Here is a 7533-nt window from a genome sequence, read left to right as displayed (position 1 = left end):
CCCATTCTTTGCACATCCTCATTCACGTCTGGTCCCAGCTCTCTCCTCGGGAACCTTGTTGCAAGATCCTGTCGTGTCATGTGGGTCCTGACTTCCTGGCAACGTGGGTATGTCTGATGCCTGATAAGAGTGATAGAGGCACTGTTTCTGAAGAGTTCCCAACCTGTAATTTTTAGATGCCATTATATTTTCATCACTTCCCTTCCTTACCCTTTATTTTTTCTTCGTCACTCGTTTTTATTTCTATTATAGTATCAATAATAGGAGTCACAAAAGTAATGTCAGAAAGCAAGGAATAAAAGTGACTTAAACATGAGATGCATGAAACCCTCTGTGGGCTCAGAGGTGCCTCTGTTTTCCCAGTGAGCTGCAGAGGGAATCGCCGGAAGTTAGGAGAGGGTGGTGGGAAGACAGATCAGATGTGTCTCTTAGACTTGGGCGTTGGCAGGGGCTTTCGAGATGCTCAGAGATAAGAACTCTTCTCCCCCCAGGATTTGCTTTGGGTCAAAGAGTCTCAGGAAGCTGATCTCTTTTTATTTTAATTGAAAGTTTCATCATTTCATCATCTGTGCCATGCAATTTAGGGGTATCTTTCTTTCCTCTCTCCCTACCTCCTTCTGAAGATACAGCACAGATGATCTTAGGTTGAGGTCCTGGATTTTGGTCCTGAAGGCCCGGTCAGTGTTCCTAATGGGCTGGGGGAGCGCCGGGGGCCTTCGTTCTCTTCCTCACCCTCGTCCCGCTCTCCAGTGCGCTTGGCAGCACCAGGGCTGTGGTCCAAGGTTCTTCATCTCCCTCACCTCATTCTCACGCTGACCTGGGCTGCAGCCACAGCTGGGGCGTCCTCCAGCGTCAGGACGCCAGTTTGAGGCCCCACTGTGCAGGCGGTCCTCCAGCCTGCTTGTGCCAGTGTCTGTGGTGCTGTAGGGGTGCAGCCGGGGCTGGAGAAGCTCCGTCTGTCCTCATCTGGGAAGATGTCCCTTTGTCTTGCTCACAGTAAGTCCTTCCAGCCCTTCCTGCTCTCTTTAGAGTGCTGGCATACGGGGGCGGGGGGAGCCAGAATCCCGAGTCGATCACTTTGACTGAAGATTTTCTAAGCTTTCTCTTTCTCATGAAAAAGAAACACACCAGAAGTTCCCCTCCACCTGGTGGCCCTGCTGGCTGCTCTGAGTAGCAGTGACTGTTGTCAGCCAGTGAGGCTGTGACAAGACGTATTTAGTATCAAAAGGCATATTTACCTAAGAAAAAAGACCTGGCAGGGCCGAGGTCTCACTTAGCTCACACATCTCTTCACCTGGAATCCCCAGACGTTAAACAGGCTGTGTTATGGGGGACAGGACGCCAGAAGCAGGACCCCCATCCTGTCCTCAGGCCTGGGAAGCGGCTATCGCAGCTCATGGGAACGGGTTCAGAGTCAGGCCCAGGGAGCAGCGCTCTTCGCTGGATGGGTTTGCAGGATGAAACTGCAGAGGTGGCCCGGTCCTTCCTTCCCAGGGAGCGTAGGGCAGGGAGGTCTGCCGGTGTGAGGAAGGGTTGTGAACAGTCGCTTTGCATTGGGTGGGTCCTGCTGTTTTGGCTCTCGTCCCTCCCACAGGATGGGCTGTGGCGCGGTCAGCAGTATTTGACCCTGGAAGAGTCTTCTGTCTCCCCAGATCCAGAGAGGAGGAGGGGAAGCTCAGTAGAGTCTACGTTTTTTTAGAACATGCCTGAGGGCTGCTGTGTTAATGGTTTTTATCTTCTTACCTGTTGGGTGGTGATGGTCTTGATCTGCAGAAATGTTAGAGTTCAAAGCTCCACGAGGTGAAAGCTCTGCGTACAGACTTAGAGAATGAATGCTGAGCCTTGGATGGGAAAGACATGATTTGGCCAAGTTCGTTATCCTTAACTCTGCTGGTTCTGTTGGAAAAAGCAATGTAAGGCAGTTGGAGCTGGACAGGCTTTCCACTGCTCAGTCTCCTGGTTTTTTCCTTTCCATATGCATTGTTTCGCTGTACTCTTCAGTTTTCCTTTTTTTTTTTTTTTTCAGTCTTTATTGAATTTGTTACAATATTGCTTCTGTTTTATGTTTTGATTTTTTGGCCCCGAGGCATGTGGGATCTTAGCTCCTGGACCAGGTATCGAACCCGCACCCCCTGCATTGGAAGGCAAAGTCTTAACCACTGGACCGCCAGGGAAGTCCCCAGTTTTCCATTTGACTAGATGAGAATTCTTGGATTCCCTGTTTGAAATGAAACAGTGCCGGGCTTCTTTCCATCCCTTTCCTCTGTTGGCAACCTGAGCCTTTCACCGTGGCCATGAGGTGACAGCCTGTGGTGGCAGTGCACCCGTCCACCCACAGTGGCCCTGGCCCTTCGCCAGTCTTTCCTCCCGCAGCTGAGGCGATGGCCTCCCCCTCCCCCCAGCCAGGAGAGGACGCGCGGCTCCAGGAACTCCGAGGTGGGGGCTGCGCTCGCTCTGCCTGTTCAGTGTCGTCGCCGTGGCAATGCCGATCCTTCGCACGCTCGGCATCAGTATACACAAAAGCTAATCGACCGCGGATCTCTAGACATGTTGCCGTCTACAGCTTTGAGAAGCTTGGGACCTTCAGAGGTCTAGGAAAATGTCCAAAGATAGCAAAAATATGTGTTGGTTCTAATTTTTTTTGTTTTGGAAGACACTTGTTGCTACAGAGGAGATGGAAACCAGATTTAGCTATAAAGTTTATCGATGTTCCAAAGCAAAGGGATAAATTGGAAACTGCCTGCATCCTGACAACGCCAACTGGAAGAGTCTGGCCTGTGGTTCTGTGAGATGCTGGAGACACTGTGCACAGGCGGGAGGGCACTAATGACCAACACGGCCCCTCGCTGCCCGGGGTCTGCCCTCCGTGTGAGCACCAAGCGTTCGTGAGCCGTATTGTTAGCTGGTACAAGTTAAAATATAACCTCAGCTCATGAATACTGATGCAACACTTGTGGGAACCTTTTATCCAACCTTTTCGAGCTGCTCAAGTTTGGTTTTGTTGCTTTTGTTTTGGGGGCAGGATCCTGGCGGCTCTGTCAGTCTGTGTCGCGCCGGGGCCGAGACCTGCAGAGCTCCGAGGCAGGGGGCACTGCTTTCCTCCCTCGGCCGCACCCACTGTGGTGATTTTAATTGTGTTGGAAAGGGGAGCCTTGCCACTCTGTGGTCCCTCTTTTCAGCAGATGGTTTTGTTCACCTCCATTAGCTGCAACTATGTGTCCTCACGCTCAGTGTGCGGTTGAATGACCCCTTGGAAAAGAACCACGTTCTTTCTGTTAGGCTGAACTTTTCCCAGGGACCTTCTGGCAGGGGGCAGTGCAGTTACAACGGGCAGGTAACTGGTCCCTGAAAGCTGGTGACGTTCGTGAGCTCTCACTCATCTTGGAATGGAAGGAGGGTAGGGGTCACCCCCTGGAAGATGGGGTCATCTGGTTCTCTGCCACGCAGAGGGCTTGCTTAGTACCTAGTAGGCCCTTGACAAATGAATTTCCTTCCCTTCGCTCCCCCACGGCTGGAGCTGGCATTAGAACACCGTGCTTCTCCCTCCACTGCTGCCTATAGGCCACCTTCACACCCGCGCCCTGTCCTGGCCCTGACCTGGGGCCTTGCAGAGGGAGCCCCTGCCTAGCTAGAAATGAACTCGTAGAACAGTCTCTTGTCCTCCTAGCTGTAGCCGTGCAGCCAGAGCCCAGGGTCCAGGCTGCTGTGCACCAAGCTGGTGGGGCCAGCGCAGCCGAGAGGCGGGGAGAGCCTTCCACTTACAGCCGGCCTCCTCCCTGCTCCTGGCAGGCCCCACTGTCTTCTTCCTCTTCCCTCCCCAGAGCCGAGTCCTGCTATGTCTAGGCAACATCATTAGGACAACAGGCTGAGTGTAATGAGCTGCCCTTGTGTGCTTTCCAATTTCCTGGCAACAAAGACTGATTAGGAAGGCCTACCCCTCAGCTTATTCGTTCTTTCATTTTTTTGTTTGTTTTATAAATCTTTCTTCCGCAGACCATTGAACGGGGCTTGGTGCAGCTGAACCCCTGCTGCTTTAGTACAGCCAATATAACTCTCTCCCCAGCTGCTGTGCTGGGCTGTTGACCTTGTGAGGGACAGGACTCAGCCGCCTCCATTAAACCTGAACTTCTCCACAATAGGGCTGCAGGTCCCCAGACCTGGCTATTAAAGGCTAGCCGGTGTCTTCAAGGTGACAGGCCCAGAGCCCTTGGGCAACCTGGGGAGACCTGGAGGCACCACAGTGCCTGAGTGAGAGTGGGCGGGCTGCACACTTCTGGAATGCAGGCATGGCTTGTGCCAGCAGGCTGCTGCTATGGCCCAGAGGTGTGGGCTGTACCAGCACTGGTCCCCACAGGTGAACTGGGGCCAGCCACTGTCGCCCAAGGGTAGGGAAAGGGAGCCACTCCTAGGGAGGGACAGATAGCCAAGACATCCTTGGCCTTGCCCTCCCAGCCAACTCGGGACCTGGGGACTCCTGAGGTCCCCTCTGTGTTCTCTCTCTTGCCACCTAGTGGGGGGAACCCTATTCTCACGACACGGGCAGGACTGGGTGGGTGGTTTGCTTGTGTTGCTTCCTTTAGACTCTCCCTATACAAGGCCCAGAAGGAATAGCTAGCACCATTTTCTGCCCGCTCTGTGCTAGTTGGGCAAGCCACGGTCACCTGCTTCTCTCCAGGCCGACCTTCAGTATTTCTTTTTATCAGGCTTGCTGGGCAGACTTGGCAGCCAAGAGAGCCTCCTCCAAACTGCCCAGTGGATTCCTGGGGCCGCAGCCCCTTCCTCCCCCAGCACCTGTGGACAGAAGGAGGCCCATTCCCTAAGTCCCCACCCCCCCCAGCCCTTGTCCTCTCTGCCCAGCCGGTGAAGGCACCTTGGCTCCTCAGCCAGCCAAGGAAGTGTAAGGCAAGGGAGGTTACCAGCCAGCTCGGCTCCAAGGGTCTGGTAGCAGAGCTTTTGCACAGACAAGAGGGCAGTTTCCTGAGATGGCAAAGCTTGTCCTGATCAGGGAGCATATGGAAGCCTGACAGCTTACAGCTCCCAGGGCAAAGCAGGCAGTTGCTGCCGTCTGCTTCAGCAGGGAGGAGAATGCCCCTCCCTGCAGGACCCCATGAGCTGGAGGAGAGAGTGGGTAACTTAAGCCCTGGCACACTATCCAAGCTGCCACCCTGTTGCCTAGCTGCATGCATGCATGGCAGCCTCAGAGCCGGGAGCTACGCTGCTTTCAGCTCTGATCAGCCCTTCTGCTCCGGGCTCGGGCCCCATGAGCTGTGAGTGACCCACATCACGTGCCTGGAAGCGCCAGCCTGGGGCATGTGAGTGAGCTGCCACTCAAAGTCACAGCGCTGGAAGGAGGTTGGGGATCCATTGACCTCAAACCTCTCAATCCACAGGGCGGGTAGCAAGTCCAGGCGAGGGGAAGGCCTCATGGACAGGACAAGAAGCCAGGTCCTGGGACTCCTTTCTGGTTCAAAAGGCGGAGGCCTGGGAAGGCTGAAACGGGTCACCCAGTCAGGCTCCTGGGTCAGAGCTGTCTGATAGAATTACAATGTGAGCCAAAAATGCAAGCCTTATCTGTAATTTTAAATTTTCTAATAGCCACATTAAATAACAATAGCAACACCCGTTCCACCGTGTGAGGAAAGCACGAGAATCCATGACCCTGAAGAGGACCCTCACCCAACCATGCTGGTGCTCAGACCTCAGACTTCCCGCCTTCAGAACTGTAAGCAATAAACTGCTGCTGTTTATAAGCCAAAAAAACGTAAAAAGCAATAGGTGAAATTCGTTTCTTAAAATACGTTTCATTTAACACAATACATCCAAAAGATCATTTTGACATGTAGTCAGTATAAAACATTATTGAGGTATTTTACATCCTTCTTTCATGCTGTCTTTGAAGTCCGGTGGGAATTTTATACTTAGAGTACATCTCAATTCAAACCGGCCACGTTTCAAGTGCTCAAGAGTGACAGGGGGCTGGGACAGTGCAGGTGGCCACGGAGGCTGGTGATTCCATCCTGGCCTTCTAAATGAACGACTCTTTTTTTTTTTTTTTTTCCTCAGATATTTAAAACCCTACATCTTTCTTTGTCCCTATCCTTTCTCCTGTGCCTTAGTCCTGGGGGGCCAGGGTTACTGCTCTCTGAATAGGAGCATCCTGCAATGACAGCCACCGCAGAGACCTGGCTGTTCCTGCCTATGGCACGTCAGCCCTGTCTGGGAGCTGGCGTCTGATTTGATTTGGCACTAGACAGTCACGCCAGGAATTCAGCCCTTGTTTTTCTTGCAGTGAATCAGTTCGTTTCGGGGGTGGGTGAGGGCCCCCTGTGGTACTCATTTATTTCCAAGGGGGCTTCTGCAGACAGGAGGCAAAGCTCAAACGTTCCAGATCCCAGTCTCACTGCCTGCCCTCCACCTGGGGGCCACAGCTCAGTGGGGCCTCCCCTGGCTACTCCCATTCCTGGGGCTGGAGTCTGGACATTTTCCCTCCTGGGACCCCTGCCTCCGATGACCACCCCTTCCCAAGAAAGGCCTGGAGTTCTCGGGGAGACAGGACAGTGGACTGAGGGCTGCTGTCTCCTGTCTTGGCTCTCCTGGGATATTGCTATCACTTGCCCAATCTCAACGATAAGGACATGAGCTGACTTTCGGGTTTGATATGAGAGGCCAGCCGTCAGGGCTGGCTGCTGAATCCGGTAGTCATTTCAACAAATGGGCCCCTTTCTGAGAACAGTAAATGGCAGGCATGCAGCTAGTGGTTAGAAGAAAATTGTCACCCAGGAGTAACAGGGAGAGAGGGACTGGGGCAGAGGGTGAGTGGCCTCTGGGCCAGGCTTCCTTATCTGGCTCCATGTCACTATCACACTCATCTGGGAGAAGAACAGCTGGAAACCACTGCTCCCCTGTTGCTACTTGTTGGGTCAAGGCCTCCTGCTGCCCTCCCCACCGCCACTACCACTGTTAGCCCCTCCCCCTCCAGGATAGATGGTGACTCCTGTGTCCCTTCTCCAGGGCCAAATTCAATGGGTTGTTCATGAGATGCAGCCAAAAGGGACTCGGGCCTTTTCTGCCCCAGGGGGCATGTGGCCAGTCTCAGACCTCTGTCCCGGATCTCCCTAGTGGGCTGGGACCCTTATCTCTTCTCCGGATGTTTTCTGTCCTCAGCTGGGCCTGCCAGGATGTCCCAGTGCTCCAAACCCAGCCTGTCTGCATCCTTCCCCCTTTGTTCCCCCTCAAACCCTCCTTCCACCGAAACTGTAATGGTTCCAGGGAATGACTCTAGATCTATAGAAGGGACTTGAGCTGGGGCAGTGAAATGAGTGCCTGGAAATGGAGGAAGCCACACCTTTCTTGAAGATCCTGGGGGCCACCAGAGGAGAAGGCAGCTACCAAGATGACCTCCCTGGCCCTCAGTGTGAGGAAAAGACCAGTAAACTGGCACTGCTGTTAGACACTCCATCTGACTCCAGAAAAGCCACCAGGGGCCACTTCTGGGGAGAGAGGAGAGGCAGGTAGGAAACCCAAGTAACAGTG

This window comes from Eschrichtius robustus, chromosome 20, assembly GCF_028021215.1.
Source record: "Eschrichtius robustus isolate mEscRob2 chromosome 20, mEscRob2.pri, whole genome shotgun sequence".
Lineage (NCBI taxonomy): Eukaryota > Metazoa > Chordata > Mammalia > Artiodactyla > Eschrichtiidae > Eschrichtius > Eschrichtius robustus.
The sequence above is the reverse complement of the archived record's forward strand: the minus strand, read 5'-3'. Positions refer to the sequence as shown.